Genomic DNA, 17,306 nt, shown 5'->3' with positions numbered 1-17,306 from the left:
GTTGGACACTTCCATTTCATCTTTTCATGGGGGAATTAGCAGAGTTTTCAGGAAACAATACTAGCCACCACTCCTTTCATTTGCAAGGAGAGAAAATTGGTGTAAAGAGTTAGATGCTCATAAGGGCATCTGTTACCTCTCCTAATTAGTGACATTTCAATCTTATGTTCTCTGACTTCTTTTTTACAATTTTTATCAAAACTGCCCCTACCTCTTGCAAACCTAATCCTATTTTAATGCCCACTATTAAGATAATGAACTGGGATGGCAGCACACCATCAAATGAGAGAATGTCTGGAGTTTATCACCACTAACTCACACTGCTTGGGACTTCAGAGAAATGCATTCCTTGTAGAGATTTCTTAGGGTGGCTTTTTTTATTTTTATTTTTTATTTTTGTTCTTTATGTAAAGTCTGAGGTCAAGGCAAGGTCACAGATATACAGTAATTGAACTTATAGTTTTGCTTTCTCCAGCTAGTACTGAAAATTTATAAACTTATTAAGGCACTTAAGTTACTTTAAGTGTCTTAATAAGATATTTTTGTACAATTATTTTTGTAGCCTCTCCAAAAGTGACAAGTCACTGACACGTAAAAAAGTAGTTAATATACGCTCTCCAGAGTCCAGAGTCATACTCATGAGATTCTAACTCTTAAGATCCGTTTGTTCTGCATAATATTAAAAATTACGTATCAAATCCAGAAAATGAAGAGGACATACTAGATTCTGAAATAGTAAATTCCTTTTAGTTCCCAACTCAGATCAAATCTGAGCAGGACATAAAAAATACAATGAAAAGTTTAATAAGGCTCTATTAATGATTAAAGAATCCATAGTCCAGTATGAATTCTAGTTTGTAAATCTGCCCACTTCAGGAAGGAAAATAGTTCCTAAAAACCAAACCATTAAACAGACAGGGACAGGTTTTCGAACCAAAAATGCATACTTCGTAACATTTTAAGATTCTCAATATCCTGTATCCTTGTGTTCTTTCATTATCTGAGAAGTAATTGAAACAAATAATGAAACTAGAATCTAACTAAAAGGTATACTGTTCGTGCTAATTCTTGTTGGCAGTACATATTATATCAGTTCTTGTATATGAAGTCCCTGAACTGCTAATAAAAATATTTAAAACACAGGTCTACAACAAATTGTTTTGCAAATCAGGTTATCATTATCTTGTATAAACCATGAAAATTGGAATCATGTGAGCAGAAGGTTAGATTAATTCTCCATTCTCATTATAAGCACAGGTGTAGCACAAACACCATGTGAAATAACCAATTAAAATGAAAAAAAATCTGCTTTTTCATTAGCTGCCTTCACTGCATGACCAATTAGAAAATTATTTAATATTAATATTCTGCATTTACCAAAAGTAATTTTCATAGCAACTAATGTAGGTAAGAGAGCAAAAACATCTCTTTATCTATGGTACTGTTCATAATCTGCAGACTCTTAGAGGGAAGGAATTCTGTCTATTAACTTTCTTTTTCCAGACTTTTTAAAAACATAATCTTTTATGGATATGACTTACACTACTTACCTAAAAATAGGAAGAGACATTTTTAACAGATGAGAAGCCTGGGCTCAGAGAAATTAGGTGGCTTCTTTGAGGTCACATGTTACCAAAGAGATGTTAATAATTTGCTAAATGACACACAGCTGTCAGTGGTAGCAAGCACCCTCCTCTCTGGTGCTCTGGCACGGTGACCAGAGCATTGCAACTACGGTGACACTCATCTAGAATATCCAGACTAAATAGATATATAAAAATTAGCTGGTTTGGAGCCAATTACCACTGGCAGCAACCCCAGTGTTTAGTCAAGGAAGAAGCATGACTGTGAACATTTTGTAAATTGAAAATTTTGATGGCTGCACTGTTTGTGTGTATAGGCAAAGATAAGGCTATTCAAAAAGAGAGAGAGAGTGAATACAGTGACTTGATTTATCTGTATTCCAAAGCTTGTCTCCATCATACACACATACTGAGACTCCCATAAACTAATTCATAATAATCAACTCAGGTTTGAGTCTATGACTATTAAAGTCATGAGTTCATTTTTAAAAATTACACCTCAGGTTTGGAAAGGGCTCTAATAGTCACTTCGTTTGGTCACTGACATGACATGAATCCCCTGTATGATATCTGTCTCCCAAAAGTACATAGGTAACCTCTGCTGAACTAATACAGCACTCACCACCTTACTTGAGAGGCCACCCTGTCTATAAACAAGGCTGTTAGAAGGTTCTGCCTTACTGGATCAAAAATATTTATGTTGGTGCAAAAGTAATTGCGGTCTTGCCATTACTTTCAGTGGCAAAAACAACAATTACAGGGGGAAGGGGGAGGGATAACAATAGGAGATATACCTAATGTGAATGACGAGTTAATGGGTGCAGCACACCAACATGGCACATGTATACATATGTAACAAACCTGCACGTTGTGCACATGTACCCTAGAACTTAAAGTATAATAAAAAAAAAAAAAAACAATTACTTTTGCACTCAACCTAATAGTTTCATCAGTACAACTCCTTGGGGTACTGTAAGCAATTCTAATTTTACTTCCACAGGATAGCTCTTCAAATAGTTAAACATAGCCATTATGCTTTATAGGCTTCTCCCCTCTAATCCTTAGGTTAAACATTAGTGATTCTTAAAAAGTGCCTGCTAGAATGTGAGTCCTTTTAGAATACTGAGTCCATTCAACACCTGGACCACTCTCTGCTCAGTAGGCTGATCTTTGTCTATGTCCTCCTGAAGGCTTGCAGTGGACAACACCAGTGACATTTATTCCAGGCCTGCTCTGATCCCCAGGTAGAAAGCAAATACACACAAAAAATACCACAGCCTCTTAGCCAACTGACCACAGGTACTAGATGTTATTTGCTTCTTTTTGGTGGCAAGAACTGTTTGTTGTTATTAAGAACACAGATGTAAGCTACCCCTAGAATATGTAGCTATCAAAGGGGGAAACCTTTAATTAAAAAATAAAACATAAACAAAAACACTGAAAACCTGAGAAAAACGAATCACCTTTTCTGAGCTGTTTGACCACATTAGTAGGTCCACCTGCAACTTCTTACTTGTGAAACATTTAATTTAAAAAATTCAATATAATGAAATATCATTAGTACATATAGGATGTAGTAATCTCTCAGAACGTTACTGAATTACAATTACTACACTTCTATGAACAACTTATTATTTGGGGTCATGATGGACATCTATGTGAAAACAACCAAGTAAATAGCAAAATATTTTATTTTTTAAAACAACATCACCTTTTCGATCTTAAATGATCTCCACATTTGATTCTCTTTAGTGCATTTTATCATTATCCCAGACTATTTTATACGTCCTCTCTCTTTGGAATTATGCTACACACAGCAGAGCCATGTTTAGATGGCTTCAGGGTGAATTCAGATACAAAAACATTTTCCTTCTGGGCAAAGTAATAAAATGACATTCTTGCTCCTCCCACTATAAGTCAAACTGAGGTCAGTTCCCCCATCCCTCTATCTGTTTAAATAAACTGGTCCAGCTGTTTGTTTCTAAAATGCCCTTTGACCTTGTGTCTCATCCTCCCTGCTTTTGTGACAGAATGCTCTACTTTTCACTGTGGAAGAGTCTAAATTATCAAGAAATCTCTAAACACCGAACCAAAAAAAGAACTGTACATATGATGTGAACTTAAATGAACATATTGCCGTTTTAAAATCCTGTCATTTTAAGAGGCATAAGTAAAATAGTTATCTTAATCCTATATGTATGTGTGTGTGTCTGTGTGTTTAAATATATATCTACATTTATGTATGAGCACATAAATATATATTAGAGATTCAACATAGAAGAAATAGTGTTTTGGAAGAGAAATATAAAAGAAAATGACAAAATTCCAATTTGAATATACAATAAAAAATATATTATCCAACAGCCACAAAATGGTTTGAGATAAAATACAAATACATATCTATGAAATACAAACAATCTTAGAATTTTCCATACTGATAAGGTCTCTTTTACAAAGTATGTTTGTTTAAAGATGTAAGAGGAAACTTTTGCAATTTTACAATTAAGGTCCTAACATTATATAGCCCTTAAAACTCAGATGTGGAATGGAATGTCAGGAGTACACAGCCACATGATAGTTTTGCTCACTCATTAAAATAGTTACACACCTTGGTTTAATGAAATATAATTCAAATTTGCCATACATTGGGATTCTTGAAAAAGTAAACCTTTTAGTATGCTTTAAGGTTAGAAAATGCCTCGTTTGCTTTTTCATTTACATTCGAACAGAGGGCTTCTTAAAATCTAGTTTGCTTTGAAAACACAGTCTTCCTTTGTGAAGTACTTTTTAAGAATTGGACTCCCTGCAGGTGGTGGAAGACTGAATTAGGAGAAGAATCTTTGTATTTCCTTTTTTTTTCATAGAATCATGAGTTAGAATTTCTTCTTCTGACCAAACTATCTCCAGTCTCAAAACAAAAAGCTTTACAAAGGAAAGGAAGATAATGGGTTTACTCTATAGCTTTATTTCATGTCCAAATAGAAATATATTTCTTTTTTACTTAGTTGTTTGTTTAAGACTCAAGTCCTAAAAAGTGAAAGAGAAAAGTTGGCAGGGGAGCAAAATCTCCAAAAATCTGAGACCTGGATCATCTAAAAATTGAATTTTATTTTGAATTTTTTATAGGAATCCGACTAGGAGAATGGGAAGTGACTGTGACTCACGTTTATAAAAGAAATACAGGAAGTTTTGCTTTGTTCTTTCTTTTTTGTCCCCAGATGTTTATTTATCATTAGGCTTTTTTTTTTTTTCCACTGGACTAATTTCATCTATCTCCTTTTATTCTCAGTCTTTGGATACCTGAATAGTTTTCTGAGCAAGATCTGGCAGAACAGCTTTTTGAAACTGACCTTTGTCCTTTAGTTTATCCTCCACTCCTTTCCCTGGTCTCTTCCCCCAAAACTGAATTGCTAAGTTTAGTTTCCCTCTGTGAGAACCAGGAGAGGTGAGGAGATCACAGTGGGCATCTGTTAGGAGCCAAAACACAAGGTAGTTTCCCAGTTTCACAGGCAACATTTTCCACATACCTTTGCCCTTTTCCTCCCTTGTATGGCTCTCTGTAATACTGATAAAAGTAAAAAAAAAAAAAAAAAAAAAAATTACTTGCTCACTTTCAGAAATGGCATTTTCACCTTTACTCAATTAGTTCTATTCCTCAGTGTTTACCACTCTACTTACTCCCTGATAATTAAAGGAAGCCCACATTTCGTTACGTTAGCACGCCACAGCCAACTTAGTGAACCACAGAAAATCACAATGGTATTGCCTCCAAACAATGACATGCCTCTGCTTCACCCCCGTAGTGTTTCTTGCCAACTAGGCGTAAGTGAACTGTCAGCAGGATAGTGGTGGACATAGGATTACTTCAGAAGGTTCCCAACTAGACAGAGAAATATCATTTTACAACATCTGCACGTATCTAAGAAGCTAATCAACTATTAAGAAAAGATTTCATTAATTAGTTAGATTGATTAGTGGCAATGCCTTCTATACCTATACTATCCCTTAAGGGAAGTGCTGATTATAATAATCTTTTATTAATATTTAGCTAGAGTTAGGAATATCTCCATACAAACTTAGTAATAAAAATTAACACTGTGCATTCTTAAGTATAAGATTTCTGCATATACTATTCTTTATTCAATAGAAAATAAAAATGCACAGATGATAATTGATATATAATTCATTTTTGTGATTTCTATAAATATTTTCAAATTTTAGAATTTAAGCCGCATGAAAAATCTTCAAATATAAAATTTATCATTGGAAGGTAGTTGTCAAATCCCAACATTTTGTTATTTTTTTATTCCAGGAATTTCCTCACCATAGCATTTCCTTCATCTATATCATAGTCATTTAAATAAAATCATGTCTACTACTTTTTTTTAAAGTCAGCATCCCTTAATAACTTTTAAGGCATGTTTTATAAACAAACCCTCAGGGAAAGAGTTCTAGTTATCTCCCATATAACTCTCTGTTCTTTTAAACAACAACAAAAAAATCACTCTGAAATTTTTTTGTTGGAATTCTTTATTTTAGATTTACATTTACTTATTGGATTTAATGATCCATAACTGTTCGTCTTCAGGGTCCAAGCCTTCTACACTCCCTTTCTTTGTGAAATAAAATTTCATGAAACCTGATTTTAAGACATTCAAGAAAGTTGACTCATTCTCAAGTCAAACCTTATGAAATCATGTTTTTGGCACCTTTTTCTAGTTTCTTAACCTCCTCCAGGATCCAACAGTTCCAAGATTGCAATACATCATCAGTGTGTCTGGAGGTAGGGGAGGTGGAGAACAGCGGCAGGAGGAGAATGGACAGGAGGGGAAAAGGGAGCACCTCTCCTCTCTACCCACTTGATAAACATAATAACGAAATTTGCTCAAATCACAAGAAGTCCATCAATCAGCCACATGAAAAGTTTTCCTTCTCTAACAGTGTTGGTGGTATTTGCCAAATTACTCTAGAAAGAACTGAAATTGTCTACCACAGTTGAGGAAGCTAATTACATATACAATTTTCTTTTCTTTTCTTTCTTTTTTTTTTTTTTTTTTTTGAGACAGAGTCTCACTCTGTTGCCCAGGCTAGAGTGTAGTGGCACTATCACAGCTTAGCAACCTCCACCTCCCTGGCTCAAGTGATCCTCCCACTTCAGCCTCCCGAGGACTACAGTTATGCACCACCATGCCTAGCTAGTTTTTGTCGTTTTGTTTTTTTTGTAGAGACAAGGTTTCACTATGTTGCCCAGGCTGATCTCAAACTCCCGAGCTCAAGCCATCCAACCTCCTCGGCCTCCCAAAGTGCTGGGCGTGAGACACTGCACCTGGCCACTAAAATTCTCTTTAAAGAAGCTTGTGAAATGAATCAATCACTAGTTGACAATAATGATGCAAAGTAATAACAAAACTCATGTATTATTTTGGCCTTAGGCATTAAAATAAATTTCAAATAATTCATCACTTGGTATATATTACAGAAAATTTTTCTTGAAAGCAAATTTTGAAATGACTTCTTTATTCTAAAAAAAAAAAGTGATGGCAGGGAGTTGTGGCTCATGCCTATAATCCCAGCACTTTGGGAGGCCAAGGCAGGAGGATCATTTGAGCCTGGAGTATAAGATCACCGTGGGCAACATGGTAAAACCCTGTCTCTACAAAAAATGCAAAAATTAGCTGGGTCTGGTGGTGCACACCTGTAGTCCCAGCTACTAGGGAAGCTGAAGCAGGAGGATTGCTTGAGTCTGGGAGGTGGAGGCTGCGGTGAATCATGATCACACCACTGCATTCCGGCCTGGGCAACAGAGTGCGACAGGGTTTATATTTATATTTAAGTAAATATGAAATATTTACTTACATGTAACAGACAATTTGCCAAATTTGAGTTTGTATAACCTTATGGAGCTAAAAAAAAATAGTGGTTTAGAATATAGATTTAAAATGATTATTAGCACAATGTAGTGGTTTAGGATATAGATTTAAAATGATTATTAGCACAATGTAGAAGCAATAGCATGATCTAGGATAATATAGCAAAACTTCCTCTACTAATGAAAAAGCTAAAATAGGTATAATAATGTCTTCAAAGAGTAGAAGTGTCTCTCTTTAGTTTAATAGCCGAACCATTTTTCATTTAAATTCCAATTTTTCCATATTCACAAGAAGTCAATAAAATTGAATCTAGCAAAACATCCCTTACACATTACTGAATAAATGTATCTATTTAAAGCAAATTCTAGTTTTCTGCCAATCTCTATTATAAATAGGATGAGCAGACAATTTGTCATCTAAACTGGGACACGTTTGAGAGTGAAGAGGCACTGTTAACAATTACACTGGGCAACAGGCATAAACCATGAGCCTCCCAGGAAAGTGGGATACATGGTCACCTTAATGATCAAATATGCTTTATTTTCCAAAGAAAGTTTCCCCCAAATAATTTAAAACCCTGTTGTGTTAGAATGGCGACCAACCCCCTTATACATCAGGTTTTTTTGTTTACTTGTTTGTTTGTCTTTGAGACAGAGTTTCTCTCTCTCTCTCTGTCACCCAGGCTGGAGTGCAGTGGTTCGATCTCAGCTCACTGCAACTTCTGCCTCCTGGGTTCAAGTGATTCTCCTGCCTTAGCCTCCCTAGTAGCTGAGATTATAGGCACCTACCAACATGCCCAGCTAATTTTTATATTTTTAGTAGAGACAGGGTTTCGCCATGTTGGCCAGGCTGGTTTCGAACTCCTGACCTCAGGTGATCTGCCCGCCTCGGCCTCCCAAAGTGCTGAGATTACAGGCATAAGCCACTGTGCCTGGCCCTAATCAGGTATTAAAGAATCTTAGCTCCATATTGGAGTACCTTTGAGCTCCTTCCTTTCTCTAGGATCTTGCCTGTAGTTGCCTCAGTTCTGCAAGTCTTCAGCAACCATAAACTTCCAGACCTGGAGTCTCTGCTCATGTCAAGACAGGATATCTCAAAATTTAGCTTGCTTTCTAGTTCTGTCTGGTTATGAAATTAGGCTATAGAATGGCACAATGAAGATGATTTAACTTGAATGGAGGCTTGCATCTATTCCTTGGAATATTCACTGTGACCTCTGTTTTAATGAGTAAAGCTTGAAACCTAAGCTCTATGTAATAATATATGTCAATATGTAACCTGTAGACCTTTAAAATACAAATGGAAACACACTTAAAGGAAAACAATCTCTCGAATAAAGACAATAACATTAGCAAAATGACATCTTGGAATTTGTCAAATCTTTCAAAATGCTTATGGTCATCTAAGTCATTTTGAGGGAACTTTGTGCATCTTACTGCTGAGTTGCTGGATTTCAGAGTGACTATCCTTTTTTTTTCTTTTCTTTTTTTCTTTTCTTTTTTTTTTTGAGATGGAGTTTCACTCTTGTTGCCCATGCTCGAGTGCAATGGCGCAATCTCGGCTCACAGCAACCTCTGCCTTATGCGTTCAAGCAATTCTCCTGCCTCAGCCTCCCGAGTAGCTGGGATTACAGGCACGCACCCCCACTCCCAGCTAATTTTATATTTTTAGTAGAGACGGGGTTTTTCCATGTTCACCAGGCTGGTCTCGAACTCCCGACCTCAGGTGATCTGCCTGCCTCGGCCTCCCAAAATGCTGGGATTACAGGCGTGAGCCACTGTGCCCAGCCAACTTTCCTTTTCTTTGAGCATCACTCATAATTATCACAGTCAAAACACTACCCAGTGGCAGGGAAAGTGAGAGCAGTGAGTAGTGAGAAGAAAATGAGAACTGAGTGGGAAAACTGCCACTCACTGGCAGTTTCCTAGCAGTGTTTAGGTGCTGAAATTGGGATGATCAAATGAAAAGTGCTTTACAAATTACACAAACCTAAGACAGGTCTTTGTTGCAATACTGTCATTGTCAAAAATGCTTAATGGTACCAAAACTTGTATATGAACGCTTATAATGGTAAGAGATGAATATCAAATGCCCATCCACTGATAAATAGGTAAAAAAAAATACCTTATATCCATACAATGGAACATTGCTCAGCCATGAAAGAGAATGAAGTACTGATAATACATGCTATGACATGGATGAACCTTGCAAACATTATGCTTAGTGAAAAAAGCCGGTCACAAAATACCATGTATTCCATGACCACATTGGCAAAATGTCTAGAACAGGCAAATATAGAGACAGAAAGTAGATTAGTGGTTGCCAGGAGCTGTTGGAGAGAGAGATGGAAGTATAAAGAGGGGCAATAGCTAAAGGGTACAAGGCTTCTTTTTAAGGTGGTGAAAATGTTTTCTAATTGACTATGGGGATGGTTACACAATTCTGTGCACATACTAAAAACCATTGAATTAAATGGGTAAATTGTATGGTTTATGAATTATATCTCAATAAAGCTGTTAAAAATAAGTACATTCTAGTGAACTGGAAGAAGCACTGGACTAGTAACCAGTCCTAGCCCTGCCTCTAATTAGCCCTGAGACTCATCTGTCATGTGATGCATAAATTCCCTCCCTCTCAGGATTTTTACTCTATGGTTCTGTAGCATAGGGTTTCTAAAATTTTAATCCATGCTCCCTTTTGACACACCAAAAATCTTATATTCGTTATTTGCAATTTCAAAAGAAATAGCATGACTAAAAACAAAATTTAATTCTCGATATGCTTTTTTAATACTATATTCACTCAAAATGATTGTGACATGCTTACGTGTCCCCCTACCCCCTCTCTGCTCCCTCTGCCACCCTGCCCCGAGTCCTGAGGATAGAAATCTCTGCCATAACCTACTATACTTTCCTTTCTGTAAACAGTATTGTCAGGTAACCAGTCAGGGGGCTAAGATCCTACATCTTTTTGTACATGTTCAATTCTTTCCATAAGCTTTTACAACATCCCCCTACCCACTCCCCGGCCCTTTCCAAGTACATCTGAGCTATGACCCAAACTAGCGAACAAATAAAGTCAACCACGGCGATGTCCTAGTGCTATAGGCCAACAAAACCCTTTAACCAGACAACAAACCTCAAGACTACTGGTTTGCATTTGATTTAGTTAGCATCCTAGAGTAAAAATACTGAAAACTTACATGCACGTGTGTGTGTGTGTGTGTGTGTGTGTATAATTATATGGTGCATTAACTTCCATCCGTAGGCAACATACTGTTTTTAAAAAAAAGTGACTTTATCAATATTAAGCCAGATCTCACCAAAGGCAGGACATTTATTTTGAGCTAAGTTACATGTAGCTCCAATCATCTCCCCCAGACCTGGAAGAGTTAATGTGTTTGAAAAAGGAAACACTTTTCCCCTTCTTCAACCATAGGATCTAATCTTGTGAGGCATTGGTTAGTTAAGAGGGTAAAAAGGAAAAGAGACCTCTCAAATATGTCATAACAGATTAATTTTTTTTGTTTATTTGTTATTGTTCAGGCATCAGGAGCATGATAGAGTTAATTATTTTCCATATTAAGGGGTCAGGCTAACAGTGTTGTAAGAATGGAAATAAAATAGACAGGAAAATATTAATGATTATGAGGGCATTGAACAGGACAGCCTTGTATTTGCCAAAGTTACAGGCATCCATGTTGTTGTAGGGTTTTTTTGTTTTTGTTTTTGTTTTTTATGTCCTCTTTCCCCTTGAAAATCAAAAACGAAGCAGAACATAACCCTCAGCGTCTACAGAAAGCTCCTCAGCGTGCACACACTGGAGCAATGCAGACCGGATCTGAGACCAACGTTTGCCCTCGGAAACACTTCCTTCCCCCGAGCCCCTGGCTCCACTTCATTTTTCAAGAAAACTGTTCTATTCAACCAGGAGGCAACATTTGCCCCATTTTTTAATATTTCAGGCTGACTTTTTAACCACTCAAAAATGCTGTTTGTTTTCTGTAGGCACAGCCTGAAGCCAGATGATGATGTAAGTGAGAGGAGAGAGAGGGGGTCTCTCTGGGTACTGTGCTTCCGTGCTTAACGGTTAATCACCCAACACCAGCCTCAGCAACTGTTGACACAAAATAGGTGGAGATCAGGTCTGTGCAAGCAGAAAATACCAGAAAGGCAAACTATATGTAAACACACTTAAGACAGATTTGACAAGAATAGACCTAAACCTGACTTGCTAGGAAACTACTAATGTCTAAAGCTTCAATGCCCCTCTTAGCCGAGTTTGTTTCCCCTTACAGAGCTTCCTTTGAGAAGATAAAGAGTAACATTTTAAAAACTAAAATACATTTACAGAAGACAGCTGAGACATTTGTCCCCTTGATTCACATAGTGAGTTTCAAATCTGCTCTTACATACAGGATTTATGGAATGTAATACGGTTCTTCCATGTATACTTGGAGTGCAGCCAAATGAAAGGGGGGGGGGGTTGGGGGGTGGAGAGAGAGAGAGAGAGAGAGAGAACACGTACACACAACCACAATTCAAAAAGTTATTCCTCCTGACCTATAAAACTCATGCAAAGAAGCAAATGGATAATGCTTAAACAGTCTTTTAATCTTATCTAACTGACATCTGACAACCAATTACTTATAGATTATTAATGCATCCACTAAAAAGTTTGTCATGTTCAAAATTACTGGAGAAAAAGATTGAACGCCTGGGGAAAAAACAAATTTTGCTGTACAATAACTTCAGAAATTTCGAGCCTATTATCTGTCATGCCCTTCATAGACTTATAGCACACTGCTAAAAACAACTGATTTATCTTCATTATGAATCCTAAAATGACAGCACACATCTTTTTCATGTCTTGTGATAATGTTTAATTTCATCTAGCTTTTATTTTACAGTGTTTGATTTGCTTATGTAAGATGAGAAAAAGTTACAATTACAACTTTTTAATTAATTTCTCTGTTTGTCTCTTTATCAAAGTATTTTTTTTTCTTCCCCACTCCTAGGACAAAGCTGGAATGAGAGTTTCAGAGCACACACTTTACTTCTCTTTGATTCACATTATTATACAGTCTAGAATATTACAGCTAAAAGACTCCTTTGAGTCCTGACTAATTAGTGCTACTTGTCCATTTTAAACCAGAGGACACTGTCGCCCAAATCCAAGGAGTAGGGATGAGGGATGAAATGTTTTGATTGCAGTGACCTGTCCCTGCATTTCCCCTTCCCATACTTGCCCTGTGTAAATTTTAAGTTGTCATGAGGTTTACACCTTAGCCACCTGTGGATGAGGCATAGCCAAGCTCTTCCCCCTTGACCGTGACGCCTCTCAGCCCCTCATCCCTACGCCCTCTCCAGAGAAATGGGAGTAAAGTCCTGCCACATCGGGTTGCCTGACGCACAGCCTGTTGTTTGCATTTCTCTGACCAGATACTTACAGACACACTGAAAACAAGAAGACTGGCTTAATTACGATTTGCAACAAGTTGTACTGACCGGCATACCGTGTTCAAAGTCAACCACCATTGCCACTGGTTTCATTGCCTTGAAATAAATCACAGATATTCAGAAACATTGGGTCCCTGCTGGGTAAATCAGTCTCCCAACTCACTCAACTCTGAGCCTCACTTGAACCCCAACCCTACATGGTCCCGACATACTTCCTCAGGTTGTACCAGCTGGATTGCAGCTTCCAGCTAGTGTCTTGTCCTCCCGAGAAGCTCAGCAACTGCCTTTGAATGCTGGCTGGAGGAGAAACAGCGGTTACACAAAACGATATTTGGACTTTCAAATCCACCCTTCCTACATCCTAGACCTTCATTTCTTTTCTCACCTAGACCTAGGGCCCCATGGCGGAAGGGGCAGGGTTTTTCCAGCCAGCACAGTGGTTCAAAGTGTACCCTTTCATAAGGAGCTTTCATCTTTAACAGTATTAACGATGTGATTTTATGCAGTGAGGAAAAGCTCTGAGTAAACTTATGGTGTAAAACTTACAACAAAGTATATTTAACAGACTGCAGAGTCATTTTCAAAGAAGATTGTTTGTTGGACATTTTTTAAATCTGCAGGGAAAAAAAAAAAGCAGTGTCTCTGTTGAACTCTTAAGACTCTCTGACATGACAATACCTGAAGGTTTCTAAATTCACAGCTTTTTTCCCTGCGAGCTATTTGCTCAGCTTTCCTAATAATACCCTGCCTGACTGGCGCCCCGCCAGCTCTGTCTCAGGCAATATGCAAGCTAAACATTTTTTGACTGATTTCAATATTTTATTATGAGCAACTAGACAGTATTTTATCTAGTGAGTATTACTGATTGCTATAATCTAAGCCCAGAGTAAGCGTCTGTAAAGGTAGTATTATTAGAATTGACATTCCAGGTGAAAAGCATAGCAATTAACCAAGGTTTGAAGAACAACAACCCATTCTGAAATATTCTGGGGAGTTCTCCCAACTATATTTCTCCTTTTTCTTTTTAATATACTGCACCTGTTATTCCACTGATCAATTAGGAAGTCTACTTTAAATGTAGGTTACACTTCAATTCTCAAGGGAAAAAGTTAAACCACCTGTTTAATACAATTACTTTCTATGTGTGAAGCTGTTCCATCCCTAGGTGATTCCTAGGCAAGGAAAAATCACCACACAGCCCACACTTTAATTTTGTAGTTGAATAGCAAACAAGTGACCCAGAGCTTCTTGCATCGTGCACTGTTTCTTTCTTTTTTTACATCTGTTTTCCTTGCTTTTGTGTCATGCCTCTGTTTAGCTTTATTGACAAAACAATCTGTGTCTAATATTCAAACAACATCTGTAAAATGTATTATTAAATTATGTTGGAAGAAAAAGCAGAACAATTCTATGAAACCCTATGACCCCTATTGATTTTTAGATCACAGAAGTTGAAAGGATAATTTGTGAATGTTTTAACATTTACATCTAAACAGGTACCTACGTTTATAGAATCTTTGATTATTTGTAAAAGTATTTGCTACATTATTACCATAACTCAGAAAGAAACTTGACCTTTAACAGTGGAATCTGTTTATTATAATAAAGGAGATCTTATTTTTAAAAAATAAGTTTAGATTTTTACTTGCCAGTGGCATAAATCTCCAAGGATAACATACTTTTTTCCCACTCGTAATAAATGGGAAGTGATGTCTGAATGCTTTGCAGCTTTGAAAGCAATAAATGAAATAACTAGGAAAATCCAGTATGAGCACTAAATCTAAGAAATGTAGAGTACCATAGTTCTGAACAGTGTCATCTTGACTGCTAGGATGCAACTTGGAATTTTGTATACTCTCTTGATGGAGAATAATTTTTCTCTCTACATAAATACTGTATTTCATGTACACTATATATTTTGCACCTAAAACCCATATTGCCTTCTCAGAGCATAAAGGGATAATCATTTAATATCAGACCTTAATAGGAAAGGGTTTGGATGAGGAGTAGTAAACAAAGAAACTGTAAAATGTATTCAATACACCCTAGGCCAAAACTCTGCTGAGGCAGGAGGCAACTGAGGCATCCAGTAAGTACAACACAATCACAAGACTTAAGTTTTCATCACAGGGAATTCCCAGGTCTGCAACACTGGTGTGATCATGTATGAGGGAATTTTTATCTGACCATTCTACACTCACATTTTCAATATAAAAAAATTAAGTTGGTCTATTCAGGAGGAAAAACAACCAAGTATTGATTGTGTGTGTGTGTGTCTTCTGTAAAGTTCTACTTAAATACTTAAAGGTCTAAACAACCATCTAATCTCAAAATTTAAGATGTTTCTACTTAAATTACTAAGACATTTAGCATATTGATAATGTTTACACTGCTGATATAACATAAGTATTTGTTACAACTACAACAACAATAAAAAAGCAAAAAGACAAAAGCCTCTGATGCTATTATTTATCATTTTTGGATAAAATTATAATTGGGAGCAAGGGACAAAAGAAGGAAGAATACATAAATCTATGATGCATATTATGTTTCAAAAATGATTACACTTTTAAATCTAAGTCAACCATAACATACTAGATTGAAATATTTAGACGACTAGTTATGGAGGTTGATTTTTAAAAAATATGCAGTTACATCAAATACTTAGATAATTTATGTAAAAATATTTTACTCAAATTATTTACATAATTGCCTCAATTCTCAAAAAATTTATTGGCATGGACTTGGCCTACAATGTCGTATCTAATAAATTTCACATTCCATCCTAGAGCCCACATGTTGTCAGTACCAATGCCAACTGTTTTAAGATTTTTTCTCTCCATTTTTATTCTGACAATTGGACCAAAATGAGAGTTATAACGAGACTTTCTTTTTTCCAGATTTTCTCTTAATTAATCAAATCAGTCTTATTGTTTTACTTTTAAGTTCTCTCTTTTGCCTTTCACCCCTCAAATCCCAAGTACTTTAGCCTTAGCCACCTGAGGCAGGTAGTATATATCACTATGTCAATTCGAGAAATGTAAAATTAGTTCAGTGATGAAGTGAAAGAACCATTAAAATGTAGCAAACTTCTTGTCTATTTTTCAGTCAAAGCCTAACTTAAAACTGCATCAGCCAGGGTTTCTATGACACTCTAACAACTAGACATGAGTTTATATTTTTCACTTACATATTATATATTTTGATACATTATGTTGCTGCTAATAATTATGACTGATCTACACTCAACCTGCCCTTCAGCGATTTATTGAATTGCATTTCAACAGTGACTCATAGTTCATACAAAAATGTACATGTGTATTAACAAGTTTTAGAAATCCAAGAAGGAAGACACAGATGTTTAAAAGTTGTGGATAAATAAATGAAAGGGAAACACAGAAATACTAATGATGACATTTTCAAAATTATTATTTTTAGTAGGAAATAACTTGTACCCATGCTCAGTATAGATAAGATAAAAAACATTTTTTATAAAAAATGTTTATAAGCTGGGTGCAGTAGCTCACGCCTGTAATCCCAGCACTTTGGGAGGCTGAAGTGGGTGGATCTCTTGAGCCCTGGAGTTAGAGACCAGCCTGAGCAACATAGCAAAACCCGTGCCTCTACAAAAGAAAAAAAAAATTAACTGGGCATGGTGGCATATGCCTGTATTCCCAACTACTGGGGAGGCTGAGTCAGGAGGATTACTTGAGCTAGGAGCTGGAGGTTGCAGTGAGCCATGTTCACACCACTGCATTCCAGCCCAGACAACAGAGCAGGACTCAGTAACAAAACAAAACAAAACAAAACAGGAAGAGGTTTCCATAAAAATTAATAAACCATTAAAAATTCAAATCAAACATGATATTGTCATTATTTGTCAAACTGAAGAAAAACAATCTCTCTTACAACTTTTAGTTACTTGAGGGACATTTTCTACAGCAAACAACGTTGTTAAATGTTGAAACAATTGCCAAATGCAAAGCACTGAGGTGCAAGCAAAAGCCACTTCTAACTCCATATATATACAAGTAGAGAGAACCCACACACTGCACAAAGTGGCAGTTAAGCACAGAATTCTGTTTCTGTCCCAAATAACTAAGAAAAGCTATTTTTAAGTTATTTACCTGTGCAGAATTGAATAGCAGTGTGAAGTTTAGGGTAAAGTCTGCATATACTTTAAAATTATTTTAGAGTGTGAATTAAAACTTTTTAAACATCCTTTCTCTCCCTTCTGGTTACAAAACTGAGAAAGTCGAATTGTGATCATGGACTGATTAGGAAGATTGCTCTCCGGCAGAGATTGTGCATAGAACTTAGAAAACTGTGTGTATATATATATTGCTTGAAGTCACAAGAATGCCTTCCTCTTCCTGCACTCACAGGAAATATCC

General features: G+C 36.5%; 1 protein-coding gene across 1 annotated transcript in view; it reads right to left on the bottom strand.

The window, feature by feature from the left end:
* The window catches only part of MEIS1 (Meis homeobox 1), a 138,547-nt gene that overhangs the window by 6,649 nt on the left and 114,592 nt on the right, over positions 1–17,306 (bottom strand). The gene's annotated exons all lie outside the window — the stretch shown is intronic.

Source organism: Nomascus leucogenys, chromosome 14 (genome assembly GCF_006542625.1).
Source record: "Nomascus leucogenys isolate Asia chromosome 14, Asia_NLE_v1, whole genome shotgun sequence".
NCBI classification, from domain to species: domain Eukaryota; kingdom Metazoa; phylum Chordata; class Mammalia; order Primates; family Hylobatidae; genus Nomascus; species Nomascus leucogenys.
The sequence above is the reverse complement of the archived record's forward strand: the minus strand, read 5'-3'. Positions and strand labels throughout refer to the sequence as shown.